Here is a 16,711-nt window from a genome sequence, read left to right on the forward strand (position 1 = left end):
TGCCTGAAACCAGGTATAGGTGCTTTAATGAAATGAAACTGTATGATTCCAGAGACCTTTCCAAGTCTCAAACACATATGATGTATATATGTAAACTGAGGCGATGAATGAAATTTGCACCAAGACTGGGATTCACTCGGGTCATCTGCTCACTAAACAAGTGCACTAACCACTACCCCATCCTGGCACACTGGCTTTCCACAACTGCACACATGACCGCAATGTACACCCCCACCACCTCAGTCCAAATTCCCATTCACGTCTCAACCCACTTGGTATTCCCCCCTAAACACAAACAGTGGTCTGATGTGCAAATGGGAATTTGGGTTGAAGAAGAGGTATGCTAGGATAGTCCGTACAGTTGTGCGAAGCCACTGTGCCATGACGGCGTAGAGATCAGTGAAAGTACATCTGTCTCGTGAGCAGCTGGCTCAGATTCGAGTCCCAGCATAGGTTCAAAAAAACCACGATATTTTAAATCATGTCCCAACCGATCTCCAACAACTTTTCATCTAGTAAACAAGATCCCGGGTACGGTATCTCACCGACACACACCTCTCTCCCTTTCCTTATCCGGCTGTGTAAATTTAAGGTGAAGGAGGGAGAAAGGAGAGGAAAGGGGAAGGAATTATCGATGTCAGCTGGGCTGAGAATTTACGCAAAATCAGCAGTGATGAGTAAAAATGTGTGCCGCACCAGGTCTCGAACCTGGAATTACCTGCTTACTAGGCAGCTGCGTTAAGCACTGCTCCATCCGGACACAGTATTTATCTCAATTTCACAGACTATTTCGGCACGCATCCCAGCCGCGCCACACTTCCATCGACTGCCACCTATCCGCCCACACATCCACGTCCTCCATGCTTGCTACTTTGAGATTACCACAGGATCACGGACATAATTGTGCATCCCCACTCAAGGTGGTGGATTCATGGCCCATCGAGATGAATCATTGTCCGAAAGAACAGACGTCACCCATTCATATAGTTATTTCGCCGCGACGGGCCATGAATCCACCACCTCCAGTGCAGGTGCAAAATTGCATTCGGCCTCTTGCAGGAATCTTAAAATGGCGAGCATATACGGCGTGGAGAGGAGCTGCCCACAGGTAGCGCTCGATGGAGGTGTGTCGAGATAGTCCGCACAATGTCGATAAACACCCTGTCCGAAAAGTACTGTGGTTAACGCAACTAACTGGTAAGCATAAGATCCCGTATTCGAGTCCTGGTTTGGCACGTATTTTTACTCACCGCCGCTGATTCCACATAAAATTCCGATGCAGCTGACATCACTAATTCCTTTCCTTTCTCCCACCTCCGCCTTCAGTTTACGTGATACGTACCGCAGCAGTGGATTCCGTATGGTGTCCGTCCGAAAGGAAAGACACCACGCATCCATATTATGCAGCTGTGTTTCATCCACTACAGTGGATAGTTGCCTCTCCATTTTCATAGCCCGTTGAGTGGCATTTGAATAATGTGGATCGAAAACATCGCGAAACTACAAAAAAGCACTCAAGCATTCCGTTTGCAGGGCACAAGGGACCCATCGCGACCATCCGACCACCGTGTCATCCTCAGATGAGAATGCGGATAGGAGGGGCGTGGGGTCAGCACTCCGCTCTCCCGGTCGTTATGATGGTTTTCTTTGATCGGAGCCGCTACTGTTCGGTCGAGTAGCTCCTCAACTGGTGTCACGAGGCTATGTGCGCCCCGAAAAATGGCAATAGCGCATGGCAGCCTGGATGGTCACCCACCCAAGAGCCGGACACCCCCGACAGCGCTTAACTTCGGTGATCTGACGGGAACCGGTGTATCCACTGCGGAAAGGCCGTTGCAAAAACTACAAAAGACGAAAGAAAAATCTGCGTAAGGTTGTTTCGAAAAAGGAAACCTTTTCAAGAAATTGGAGAAAGCATTGGTATACCTACCAGTACATTAAACGCTATTGTCTACACGCTTAATCAGAGCCAAATTTACGAAAACCAACCACGAGGCAGTCGCCTGCTGTTCTATCCGACATGAAAAAACAACAGCTCGTTAGAAAAGTCAAGAAAACTTAAAAAACGAATCGCTCCAAAACTTGCTACTGAAGTTCGAATGCATACAGGAAAGTCTGTTTCAGTATAGACTATAAGAAATGTGCTTTATGAAGCTGGATTTGGAGGCCGAACAATACGTAGAAAACCGTATTTCAGTGAAATCAAAAGAAAGAAGCGAGAGTTGCATTTTCAAGAGAACATAAATCACATGGGTTTTATTTCTAGAGGAAGGTTGTATTTACTGACGAGAGTGATCCGAGGTGTTTAAGTCAAATATGCAGCCAACACTGTGGAAAATAAAGAAATGTGAACTTGAATAGAGAAATATAATAGGCTCAGTTAAACATGAAGGAGGTTCAGTACTTGTTTGGGGTTGCACGAGTACAAATTATGTCCGAAATTTGCGTTTTGTTAATGGATTCATGGACCACAAGACTTACATAAAAATCCCAAAATCATATACGTTAAGAAGTGTGAATAAAATGGATCTTTCTGGGGATATATTTTCACACAAGATAAAGATCCAAAACATATAGCTCTCGCCCCAAACAAGGATCCAATAGAAAATTTGTGGAATGTACTCTACAAAACATGAGAAAACATTAGATATCCAATAGCAATGATATAAAGAACGCTCTATTAGAAGAAAAGCGTAAAATTACAGTGCAGAGAATAGAGTCTCTGATGAAATCCGTGCCTAGGAGAATGCATGAGATTATAAAGACGAAAGGAAGGACTACTAAGTACTAACTACAACATTCCATGTTCCGAGTGTCATTTTCAGTATTCCAGACGAATACTTATTTTGCATTCTAAATTGTCAGTCTTTACATTGGGTGTTCAACTACGTTTATATAAATATAAAAAACTGTTTCCTCTTTGTATTCTCCTTTTCACTGATTAATAAACAAATATATATCCCTGCTGTACTTCACTCTGACAATTTTTCTCTAACTGCACATCCTTAAACGAAAATCCATGTATTGGATGAGCACTTTTTTGAGTGTATTTACTTCTCTCAGAGAGCGCAAACTTCCGGTAACGATTTTTGGACGTGAAAACGTCTATTCGTTCGTTATTCGAACTCACTTGTTAGTGATTTCAAAAGTTTCTTTTCAGACGGGACCTACGCATACATCAGGTTGTTGAATGAGGTAGTATATATTTTTTCCAAAATTCTGCTACACATCTACTTTATTAACGTGTTATTTGCATACAACAATTGTCGTTACAGCTATCCTACCATTTTAAGTGATCCTACAATATTAATTATATTAAATTTTTTATACGAAATAAATTTAAAAAAAATACCGCTTTAAAAGAGACAGTACATGACCAGTGAAAGTACCTCACCTACAATTTTAAAAACTAAGTACGACAACATGTAGAAAAAAACTAAACTACACTCCTCTCGAACAGGTCTTGAAAGCCCAACGGTATCGACCGGCTGCCGTGTCATCCTCAGCTCATAGACGTCACTGGAAGCGGATATGGATGGGCATGTGGTCAGCACACCGCTCTCTCGGCCGTATGTCAGTTTCCGAGACCGGAGCCGCTACTTCTCATTTAAGTAGCTCCTCAGTTTGTCTCACAAGGGCTGAATGCACTCCGCTTGCCAACAGCGCTCGACAGACCGGATGGTCACCCATCCAAGTGCTAGCCCAGCCCGACAGCGCTTAACTTCGGTGATCTGACGGGAACCGGTGTTACCACTGCGGCAAGGTCGTTGGCAACGTCTAGAAAACACACAACTTTAAAGATCTGGATTAAAATATAAACATATAAAGTGAAAAAGAAGCAGTTAAAATTAGGACTGAAAAAATAACAGGGCATACTTAAAAGTAGGGAATCTGCAGAATAAGAAAATGATTTTCTGAAAATTTTAAATACAGGCATTATAGAACAGTCGTAAAATACGAAGTCCTATATGGGTCGTAAACACTACTCGTACACGGATGCAAAAAGATATTACAAGATTTTCAAACGCCAGAAAGAAGCATCCTACGAAAAATGTTAGGTCCAAGAAAGAACAAAGATGGCAAATGGGTTTTGAGACCAAATAAGGAAATATACTCACTCTATCCTAAAATAACAGACGAGATCAGGAAAAGACGTGCTACACTCTACGGACGTCGAGAGAGGGTGAAGGAAGACCGATTAACCAAAATCATCCAAATATGAAAACAGACAAAGAAAATGAGTGGGGAGCAAGACAAAAAATGACTTTAAAAAGCAGATTAAATAGGAAACCTTACTGAACAGAGACAAATTCCGACTATAAATCAAAAAATTCAAAGATTTACGGGAAGCTAAAACAAACTTAAGAAGAACTGGTGTCAATTGGTCAGATGAGAGGGAAAAAAACACATTCTGCCAAAATGAAAAGGTTTTGGAGGAAGATGAAGGAAAAGAGAAATAAACAGTCCTCAATTTGCGGACGACTGTGTAGTAATACGATCTTAGTAATGTGGCTATTACCTTTGATTTCCGAGAGTGAAAACCCATTGTAAACATAGGCATCAGGGAAGTAAGCTTTTCCGTGAAACGATTATAGGTGCAAATACAAAAGTGAGCACCATACGTAAATTTCTTACAAACTACAACAGCACAAAAACTTGAATATAACCACAAGAAAGCACGCCAGGGCGCTATACAGGAACCAGCGAGAGTCCAAACTTGTGACACGTATCTATTCTGTAACCGTTATTCACTGAAGAGCCAAAGAAACTGGTACACCTGCCTAATTTCGTGTAGGGCCAGAGGGCCAGCACGCAGAAGAGCCGCAACACGACGTGGCGTGGACTCGACTAATGTCTCAAGTAGTGCTGGAGGGAACTGACACCATGAATCCTGCAGGGCTCTCCATAAATCCGTAAGAGTACGAGGGGGGTGGAGATCTCTTCTGAACAGCATGTTGCAAGACATCCCAGACATGCTCAATAATGTTCATGTCTGGGGGTTTGGTGGCAGCGGATGTGTTTAAACTCAGAAAAATGTTTATGGAGCCACTCTGTAGCAATTCTGGACGTTCGGGGTGTCCCATTGTCTTGCCGGAATTGCCCAAGTTCCTCGGAATGCATAATGGACATGAATGGATGCCGGTGATCTGTACGTGTCATCTGTGAGAGTCATATCTGAACGTATCAGAGGTCCCATATCTATCCAACTTCACACGCCTCACACCATTACAGAGCCTCCACCAGGTTGAATAGTCCTCTGCTGAATGCAGGGTCCATGGATTCATGAGGTTGTCACCATACCCCTAGAAGTCCATCCGCTCGATGCAATTTGAAACGAGACACGTCCGACCAGACAACATGTTTCCAGTCATCGACAGACCAGTGTCGGTGTTGACGGGCCCAGGCGAGGCGTAAAGTTTTGTCTCGCGCAGTCATCAAGGGTACACGAGTATGCCTCCGGCTTCGAAAGCCCATATCGATGTTGTTTCGTTGAATGGTTGGCATGCTGCCACTTATTGATGGCGAGCATGGAGATCAGCAGCAATTTGCGGAACGGTTGTACTTCTGTCACGCTGAAAGATTCTCTTCAGTCGTCGTTGGTCCTGTTCTTGCAGGATCTTTTTCCGGCCGCAGCGATGTCGGAGATATCTCTTTTTACCGGATTACTGATGCTCACGGTAGACTCGTGAAATGGTCGTACTGGAAAATCGCCACCTCATCGCTACCTCGGAGACGCTGTGTCCCATCGCTCGTGCGCCGACTGTAACACCACGTTCAAACTCACTTAAATCTCGATAACGTGCCATTGTAGCAGCAGTAACCGATCTGACAACTCCGCCAGACACTTGTTGCCTTATATAGGCGTTGCCGACCGCAGCGCCGTATTCTGCCTGTTTACATATCTCTGTATTTGAATACGCATGGCTATACCAGTTTCTTTGGCGCTTCAGTGTACTATTCTGTGCAATCATTGTTTAAAGGAGATTGACGAGTAAGTTACATATTAATACGAAACACTTGATATGATTTTATCCCGCTGCTTTCACAAAAGAAAGAAAGAAGAAATGTAAAGAGAATTTTTTTTGTGTGTGACCCGCCATGACTTACCGTCCTATGGCAACCTTATCTTCTCAAAATAGAAAGTGCGCCCAACATCCTGAGTCAGATGTTTCATATATTCCAGTCTCTGTTACCGGGAGGGGCGCAGTGGTTAGCACACTGGACTCCCATTCGGAAGGACGACAGTTCGTATCCACGTCCGGCCATCTAAATTTAGGTTTTCAATTATTTCCCTAAATCGTTCCAGGCAGCTGCTAGGATGGTTCCTTTGAAAGAGTAGCGCCGGTTTCCTTCCGCACCCTTGAAACCATCCGAGCTTATGCTCCGTCTGTAATGACCTCAGAGTCGCTGTGACACTAAGCCCTAATCTTCCTTCCTTTCTTCCAATCTCTGTCACTCCTTTTGTTTCGGGAGTCGCTGACGCAACTCCAAGACCAGGAAAAGAAAGCAGTATTGTGATGGGTACCAGGGAAACGAGGAAATGAGGAGGGTGGCACTGCAGGCAACGAAGCTTGTCAGGGGCACACGGCAGCAGCGTCTGCTGTCCCCTCGCCAGATATTTGATCGATGCTAAGCCACAATCTCGTACGCCTCTGGGAGGTACAGTGGCTTCCAGTGTCGGAAAACGAGCTGCAGACTATGAAACCATCTGTCCGGCCGTGGCGATCCTCCTCCAGGACACAGAGACGGTACGAAGTCGCGCTGACCCATCTCTGTATATGTCGTAGCCATCTGACCCAAGGCTTCTTGTTGCAGTTTATGGAGCTTGTGGATTGTGTATTTCAATACATCACATTTTAAAAGAGTGTATTTTATATTATGGCGAGAGTGAACTTTAAATGGGAACCATCCCTCTATGTTAACTTGTGACGAGACGAGTGTGGTAAGCGGTTTAAATTTTTTCAACTGTCCAGATACCAACGTAATCTGTTACGCTGGAGGTTTTCATGTGTTACAGAGTGGTCGGCGCATCATTTTTTGTTCAGTCATCAGCAAGCCGCATGTACTCTTTAATCGCTTCTCCCTTTACTTTCATCCATGTTTTAAGAAATGGCAGATAACGAGCTCTTGTACTATTTTTATTCTGCTGTATGTATGTATATATGTTTTACAAGAGCAGTTTTAGAAATTATTTTATCTTTTTGTTCTACAGTTTTTAGCGCTTTTGCTTATTTAGACCACATTCGACTCTCCAGAACATACTATGGGTGCTAAACACCTCACTGTCGTGCGCTCAAATAATTCTATCACCGGCATCGTAATCATCGTCATCCAATCTCTGTCGAATGGCTTCTTGGACAATACAGTAGTAGTGGCAGCCGATCATCGGACAGCGGTACAACAGAAGGCGAAGACAGACCAGAGAATAAGAACTAAATGTAAGGCACTAAAATGCACTAGTTGATGCAGTAGAATTGCTATCTACTAAAGCAGATGAGTCCAGTATTAATACGCATGGAGCCGGCCGCGGTGGCCGTGCGGTTCTAGGCGCTTCAGTCCGGAACCGCGAGACTGCTACGGTCGCAGGTTCGAATCCTGCCTCGTGTATGGATGTGTGTGTGATGTCCTTAGGTTAGTTAGGTTTAAGTAGTTCTAAGTTCTAGGGGACTGATGACCTAAGATGTTAAGTCCCATAGTGCTCAGAGCCATTTGAACCATTTGAACCAATACGCATGGAACAATACTGACCATTTATTATACGAGACAGAATATGTTCATAAATACACAAATGGTAGAGCTCTAAAGAATAAAGAACGTAGCTGGTAAAGCTATAAATAGGATCGTAATTAAACGTGACTGATGATACATTAGACAGACTGTAAGACAAATTTAGAAATAGGTGACAGTACACGATGTAGCGTAGAGCAGATCTAAAATAGAACGTAAGCTAGATGTAGGATCACGCCATCTCTGGGAGAGAAGTACAAAGTAGTGCTGAGGTCTTCGCCCTCGGATGGGGGGTAGTAGGAGATGGGGCAGTGGTTTCCCAGGAGCGAGGGGCTCAGTGTTTTCTGAAGCACTCCCTCCTGTGCAGCACCCGTGGTGTCACTCGATATAATGTCCATGTACATACAAATGATTAAAATTTCACAAAAAATTGATTATTTATTCAAGATAAAAGAGCTTCACGAATTGAGTAAGTTCATAACGCGTTGTCCCACCTCTGGCCCTTATGCAAGCAGTTATTCGGTTTGGAATTGACTGAAAGAGTTGTTAGGTGTCGTCCTGAGGGATGTCGTGGCAAATTCTGTCAAACTGTAGCGTTAGATCGCCAAGAAATCCCAAGATGGCTGGAGGGCCCTGCGCACAATCTTCCAAATGTTCTCAACTGGGGAGAGGCGCGGCGGTCTTGCTGGCCAAAGTTGGGTTTGGGAAACACAGAGACAAGCTCTCGCCGTGAGGGGGGGGGGGGGGGCATTATCTTGTTAAACTGTAATGGGTGGATTGCAATGAATGGTAAAGGAACGGAGTGTAGAATATCGTCGACGTACCGCTGTGCTGTAAGGATACAGCGGATGTCAACCAAAGGGGTCCTGCTATGAAAAGTAATGGCACCCGCGACCAGCACTTATGGTTGTCGCGCCTTGTGGCGGACGAAGCCCAAGTTGATATGACACCGCATTCCAGGGCGTCTCCAGACACGTTTTCGTTGACCATGGTGGCTCGATTCGAAGCGGGAATCATCACTGAAGGCAGTTCTACTCCAGTCAATGAGACTCCAGGCCGAAGAACTTAAGGAAATCCGCGGAAAATCTAGATCAGGATGGCCAGAAGAGGATTCCAACCCCTCGTCTTCTTCCTCGACGCCGATGCGTCAACCGCTAGCTGCCCGTAGTACATCGACGATACGAAGGCCTGTGTGAAACACAAGCGACAGTGCTACGGAGTTCAGGTTAGTGCAATTTTTGCACGTGACCTGTTGAAACATTCTGCTGGTCTGGATCTCGATCTCCTGCATAAAGTACAGAGTGCTTCGAAAATAATTCATCCGCCTGCACAAAACCCTATCTTTTTCATGAATGAAAACAGCAACTTTTACCTACGCATCGGAACTAAAGGCTTACTTTTATACCAGTTTTACGTTGCTCGTTCACGTGGTTGCCCGCAGGGGCCTTACCGAACGTGCGTCGAGTCGAGACTGCGACAACACAGAGAAAAAAACCGCTTTATGTTCTTTGTTTCAGCAGCTGCCGTTGTGCCGTGTGATTTTGCATAAAGAGTACAGCAGTGCACCTCCTACAGCTCAAAGCATTCGACGATTTCTGTTTCAAGAAGCTAGTTTTCTTTATGTAAGGAGGAATCTACAGGTAGACTCCGTGCGCTCGTTCAAGATATTTAACACATTGTCCACAGAAGTCAGCACACGTCTCCGCCGAGAGCTAGCCATTCTCTGTGTATCAGTCAGGTGTGTTTTGCAAATAAGTCGGTATTTCAAACCACACAGGATTCAGTTACTGCAAGTCCTTCGTGCTGGTGATTACAACAACATGTAGACTTTTGCGAATGAACTCCGGGTGACGAGATGGAAGACAACAATCTTCTTTCACATTTGATGTTTACTTTACTGGTGAGAATACATTCCATTTAAGTGGAAATGTGAACCATCACATCGTAAGAACATGGAGTACTTGAGGAGTGCTCGTGTGTTTTTTTTTTAAGGCTAACCGATAATTAGACGTCCTCTGATGAACGCTCGGCAGTCGATAGGCAGACAACGAAATCAGATCGCCTACGAAGTAAACACTCGTCGACTGTCAACATTTTAACAATAACCTGTCGAAGTGTTCGTAACAAAGTTACTGAATTTACTGCCCCCCACCAGTAAAGGTCGCGCTCAAATGATTCTCGGAATTGAAGCAGAAAACTGCGAAATATTTAGCGACGTACGGAACGTATGCCGACGAGCGTATTAGATGCTATACGAGGGACAGTGTTCATTCCAGTCGACAAAAATATCATGTGTACCGAGGTCGAAACTGAGTTACCTGGACGCGAGTAATAGGCTTCGGTAAACTCAGTTAATTATCTGATCGTTTTCACCGGTCACCCGATTCCGCCGTGACTGTTTTAGAATCACTGAGAGAAAGTCTACCCTCAGTAGCGCGAAAGTACACAGAGCATGCAATATTAGTCGGAGGCGACTTTAACCTACCGAGCATAGCATTCATTGCAGGTAGTACGGACAGATATTCTTGTGAAGTAGGTTTGAACACATTTGCCCAAAACGGACTAGTGCGACAATCCACAAAAAATGGAAATACTTTACTTCTTGTAGCTACAAACAGGTCTGCTCTTCTCGACAACGGTATATAGAGAAAAGGATAAGTTATCGTGACGCCACCACAGCGACGATGGTTACTGAAGTTAGTAAATGCGTCAGGAAGTATAGGAGAGTATTTTTGCTCGAAAGAGCAGATAAGCAGTTGTTAGCATCCGACTTAGACAGTGAATAGACGTCATTTAGTTCCAGTATGACGGATGTAGAGGAATTATCGGCAAAGTTCAAATTGATTGTGGCTCCTACTCTGGAGAAGTACGTGCAGAGCAAACGAATTACGGAGGACAAGACCCACCGTGGATTTACGAGTATAATAAGTTCAGAAAATGCTGAGGAAACACAGACTATTGCATTCTCGGTCCAACAAAGAACACACAAATTACGGCAGGCGAAAATTAATACATACTCGTGCGTCTGTAAAAAGATCCTCTGCGCGAAGCATACAACGACTTCCACCGTCATACCGTAGCAAAACATCTGACTGAGCACACAAAAAAATTCCGGTTCTACGTAAAATCGGGAAGCGGGACGAAGGCTTCTATCCAGTCACTCTCTGACCAGTCTGATGTGGCAACAGAAAACAGCAAAGTAAAGCTTAAGTTTTGAATTTCGCGTTTAAGAAATGATTCAACCAGGAGGATCGTAAACACATACGGTCGTTTCCCAACGCACAGCCTCCCGTATGGAGGGTATAGTAATAAGTATTCCTGGCACACAGGAGCAAGTGAAAGAGTTGGAAACAAATGAGTCACCAGGTCCAGACGAAATCCCAATTACGTTCTGCAAAGAGTACTCTAAAGTGTTGGTCTCTTGTGTATTGGGGACCTAGAAACGACTGAGAGGCTTCGTCCCGCCGTAGCCCTCAGTGGTTCACAACCCCACAACAGGCCACAGCAGTCCACCCACCCCACCGCCGCCACACACCGAACCCAGGGTTATTGTGCGGTTCGACCCCCAGTGGACCACCCCGGGAACGTCTCATACCAGTCGAGTGTAACCCGAAATGTTTGCGTGGTGGAGTAATTACGGCGTACGCGTACGTTGAGACAGTATTTGCGCAGCTATCACCGACATAATGTAAGTGAGGCGAGGGAAGGGGAACCAGTCCGCATTTGCCGAGGCAGATGGGAAACCGCCTTAAAGACCATCCACAGGCTGGCCGTCACACCTGACCTCGACACTAATCCGCCGGGCGGATTCGTGCCGGGGACCGGCACGCCTTCCCGCTCGGGAAGCGGCGTGTCAGACCGCGCGGCTAGCAGGGTGGGCTGTTGGTCCCTCACTTACACTGCATTTATCGCGAATCTCTCACCAAGCGCGAAGTCCCAACCGATTGGAAAAAAAAGCTGGGGTGACTCTTGTATATGGTTAACGTAAAAGAAAGGACCTGTAAAGTTACATACTAATGTCATTAACATCGGTTTGCTGCAGAATGCTTGTACATATTCTCCGTTGAGATACAATAAATTCCTTTGAGAAGGAGAAGTTTCTGTCCACAAATGAAGACGGATTATAAAGCGTCTCTCGTGCGAAACTCAGCTTGCCCTTTTATCACACGACGCCTAGCGATCCGTGGATGAAGGGGAAGCAGCAGATTCTATATTCCTAGATTTCCGGAAAGCGTTTGACACTGTGGTCCACTGCAGAATGTCCGAGAATACGGATTAAGTTCCGAGATATGTGAGTGGCGCGAAGACTTCGTAAGTAACAGTAAGTAAGTTGCGTCACCCTCGACGGCGAGTGTTTATTCGGAGACAAGGGTGTCGCCAGCAGTGCCGCGGGGAACTGTGTTGCGACCGCTCTTATTATCTGTATACATAAATTATGTGGCGGACAGGCTGAGCAGCAATCTGAGGCTGTCTGCTTAAGGCGCTGCGCTGTACGGGAAAATGCCGTCGTTGAGTGACTGTGGAAGGGTAAAAGATGACTTAGACAAAATTTATAGTTCGTGTGATGAATGCCAACTTGGTATAAATATGGGAGAAAGTAAGTTAATGCAGACGAGTAGGAAAAATCCCATAATATTTGAATACAGGATTAATAGTGTGCTGGCTGGCACCGACAAATCGATTAAACATTTTGGCGTAACGCTATAAAGCGATTTGAAATGAAAAGAGCACATGAAGACGGTAGAAGGGAAGGCGATTGGTCGACTTCGGATTATTGGAAGAATTTTAGGGAAGTATATAGACCGTGTATGGAGCACTGGTGCGAGCCATTCTTGAGTAATGGTCGAGTACTTGCGATCCGTACCATGTCGGACGTAAAGGAAGACGTGGAAGTAATTCTGAGGTGAGCTGCTGGATTTGTTACCGGTAGATTTGATCAACGCGACAATAGTACGGAGATACTTCGTGAACTCAAATGGGAATCGCTCGAGGGAAGACGACTTTGTTTGGCGAAACACTAGAATGAAAATTTAGGGAACCGGCTTTTGAAGCTGACTACAGACCGATTCTTCTGCCGCTATCGTACATTTCGCATAATGATCAGGAAGCTTAGGGAAATTTAATACGGAAACATATAACAATCAGTTTCCCCTCGCTCTTTTTGAGAGTGGAACATGAGAGGAAATGAGCAGTATTGTTACAATGTACTCTCCGCCAAGCGGCATGTGATGCCTTGAGGAATATATATGAAGATATAGATGTAGAACACAGTAGCCAAATACCCAGTAGAGCATTAGAGGTTCTCCAAAGTTTTGCAAGAAATAATTTACCTCTCTCATTTTTTTTTTTTTTTCGTTTTCGCGGTTGGAACAGACCATTACAGAAATCACGTACCTGGAAATTTTCGGAATGCAGGTATTTTTTCACAACGGCGGGAACAAGTTTCAATAGGATGGAGCACCAGCCCGATGGTACCTGCATATAAGAGCAGTTTTTAACAATGTGCTACATCCACGACGAAGCAATCGCAAGGTGTGTACGGATCTCACATTGCACCATTGGCCTTCTAACAAGGTATTTTTGTTGCCCGGAATAGTGAAACACTCCGTCAACGTATCTTTTCTTCAAACAACTTTGGGTGAAGTGTGACACGTATAGCAACAGCAGGGAATGCAACATCTCCGGAAGTATGAATCAGATTTTCAATCTGCAGCGGAGTGTGCGCTGATATCAAACTTCCTGGCAGATTAAACCTTTGCCTTTCGCGGGCAAGTGCTCTACCATCTGAGCTACCGAAGCACGACTCACGCCCGGTACTCACAGCTTTACTTCTGCCAGTATCTCGTCTCGCAGGAGAGCTTCTGTAAAGTTTGGAAGGTAGAAGACGAGATACTGGCAGAAGTAAAGCTGTGAGTACCGGGCGTGAGTCGTGCTTCGGTAGCTCAGATGGTAGAGCACTTGCCCGCGAAAGGCAAAGGTCCCGAGTTCGAGTCTCGGTCGGGCACACAGTTTTAATCTGCCAGGAAGTCTCATCTCCAGAAGTGCTCGCAAAAGTATGGTTCGAGTCGGCCCATCGCATGGCTGTTTGTTGTGTGTCCGTTGACGGTATGTTGGACATCTGTGAAAGGCTAATGTAAACTTGGCTCTAAACGTGACTGTAAAAAGTATCCCAAGATTGTACATGCACGTCTGTAAATCATATACTGTTTTAAAGGATGGTTTTATCGAAAGTAAAAACTTGGGAGGTCTGTGTGAAAGTCAAAGTTTATCCGTAGCTTCGATATACATTCGTCCAGAAAATACAGTTTTATGAAATTGGATGAATTACCTGAAGCATCCTGCACATTATTTAAGGCACAAGTTGGTGCTTCACAGGATCTGACAATATCTCCTTTCCATTTCTTCCATGTCCCGCCGAGGTTTCTACAGGATGTTGTGGACTAAACGCCTCTGGAAGATGGTTGGAGAGGAGACCATGGTCCATCTATAGCCCTAGTAACGTTGTTTTAACTACTGGGTCCTCTCCGGAACGTGCTGTTATCACAGGATCGTGGAAGAAACTCAGTGGAATTTGATACCAATGGAGTGAAGCGAGTGGCCGTTTGATGCTTCTCGCTGGACTGCAAGGATTGCTCAGATGATCCAGCTACCTCAGCAGGAGGGCAGTTGTCTCCGTACGACCTACGGTACGGTCAGCACTCTCTGTCAGATAACTAACTGTGGCCTGCAGTACTTTAAAGTAGGATCAGCAGCGATTGTATTTCGCCAAGAGTAGAAGTTTTCAATCAAATAAAGCTTAGTTTTAGAATCTTATTAAGCCAGGATCCAGTTGCCTTTGAATCTTGGCTATCCCGCGACACAGTTATAATAGCTGCATTGGATTAATACTCGACGACCCTACTTGAATTTAATAATTCACTTTTAAACTGAAGAATGACTTCTAAAAGCAGGCTTACATCTGTTGCTTCTATTGTGGGTCCTCCCCATACATCTCGCTTTTAACGACACTCCGTAACTAGTAGTCAGTTGGAATGAGACCAGGACAGCGGAAACGATACGTCGTCCTTTAAGGTTTTGTTCAGATGGATCATTCCCAAACATTTACAACTGTCTGGTTAAACTCTTGCTCCTAAGTAACAAGTCTATTGTAAGTGTATCTGGAAGTACAGATATGGCTGGTTACATTTTGCATTTGTTTGCATCATTCGACCCTAGTGTGTTATCAAGTGAACTGATATCAGTGGTGTGTTCCACGGTTTACGGCGACCGGGCACGGCCTGTAATTGTGAACTATCAAGTTATTACTGTGTATCCATATTTTCTGTTTAATAAACGGTGTGTTGCATCGTAGCAGGTGCAATACGGCCTACACACACGCATTGCTCCCTCATAAAGTCGATGTTGTTGTGCCTGTTAGGACCGTGGACAAGATGGCGACCTCCATTCCGTATTCCATGCACCAGTTAAAATGTCACTGTATGATAAACTATGAGACTGGAGACATACCGCCCATCTTTCGGGAAAAGAAAAAGAAGTCCTTTGGCGCTGCTGTTGGGAGAACTATAGGAGGGTCTTCCTCCATTCACAACTCCTCGATTCTGGCATTTTGTTTCCTCAACAAGAAACAGATTTCAAATCCAGCAACATTATATTTCTGTTGTCAGCTTGTCTATTAGACTTAGTACGCACATTCCCACCATCAAAGCCAACTTCGTATCGTACCGTCTCCCTATGTGTTCACAGTTGTGCCACCATGTCGGCCTCGAAAACACTACGGAAGAATTTGCTCGCAGCCTGCCGGACCTTAACTTGCCGCATCAGCGGTTGCAGACACGTAATTGCAAGGAAAGAAAGAAACCAGACAAGTGTAGCAGAAGCTATAGGACAACCAGGAAAGCAACTGAAAGGAAAACAAATAAACAACAAATAGTGTGGAGGCATAACTTTGAAATCTGAACACGAAACATTTCCTTTTGGAGGAAAGATCTCACATAGTGTCCATTTATTCAGTGTAATGTGGCAGCAATATAATTCTACGTCATCGTAGTAGATATCTATCGATGGTCAGCGATGCTGAAATGGCCTGTCGCTAACACAGAGAAGAGTAGGGAAAAATGTTTTCTTGTTTTTGTGTAAGAACGCGCCTCACTCTTGTCTTGTCTTTCCCCGGTAGCCAGTCGTAGCGAAAATACAGGCTATGTAAATTGTGTTTAAAATATATCGTTTGTTGGCTTAAAGTAATCATATGTGATATCTGTTTAGAATTATTATAATTATTTTAAATTTACCTACTGTCATTGCAAATAGTTACATTATTCTTGCCACTGTATAATATGTTGCAGACTAGAAACAGAGAAGTCGGAAGATCATAGCGAAGTGACATAATGACCGAACTCGTATTGTATTCAGTCATTAATTTGTCTTTTCTCACAGAAATCAGCAGCTCTAGATTAAAATCCGCCCTTTATGGTGTATCTTGCATCCATTCCATGCAACAGATGTTACAAATGATTCTGTCATTAGTGTCCGAACAACGATGCAGTCCGTCGTTGCCCATATCAGACACCGGCCACAGTTTTAACAACTAGATGGTCCAACATCTTAAAAATGATGAATCCTGTGAAATTACAGGGGTAAGTAACGTAAAGTAAAAAGAGAGGCACGAAAGCGTCAAATTTCACTGACAATCGAGGGGCTACGGGAGTGTGCTGAAAAGTAATGGTTCAAATACAAAATTGTTAAGGCTTTCGTGGCCACTTGTTGACAAACTGCCTATTGGCTTCTGTCTCGGGTTCTGCGGCCGACGTTCATCTAATGATTTTTCTGACGTTTCGCCAGCACGAGTGGCTGGCATTGTCAAAGCTTCACCCTCCATTGCCGGTGGTGAACTGGAGGCGAGCTCGCGGCCGCAGACTATATGTACCTGGCGCGCCAACGTCCGAGGGCTTCTCCGCGGTCATTTCCGGTGCGGTTCTCCTCTTGC

The 16,711-nt window shown here is 44.7% G+C and overlaps 1 protein-coding gene and 1 pseudogene across 10 annotated transcripts in view; both read right to left on the reverse strand.

Annotated features, from left to right (window-relative positions):
* The window catches only part of LOC124615292 (voltage-dependent L-type calcium channel subunit beta-1), a 720,562-nt gene that overhangs the window by 636,735 nt on the left and 67,116 nt on the right, over nt 1-16,711 (reverse strand). The gene's annotated exons all lie outside the window — the stretch shown is intronic.
* On the reverse strand, nt 3,655-3,772 carry LOC124616988 (annotated as a pseudogene).

This window comes from Schistocerca americana, chromosome 5 (assembly GCF_021461395.2).
Source record: "Schistocerca americana isolate TAMUIC-IGC-003095 chromosome 5, iqSchAmer2.1, whole genome shotgun sequence".
Taxonomy (NCBI): Eukaryota; Metazoa; Arthropoda; class Insecta; order Orthoptera; family Acrididae; genus Schistocerca; species Schistocerca americana.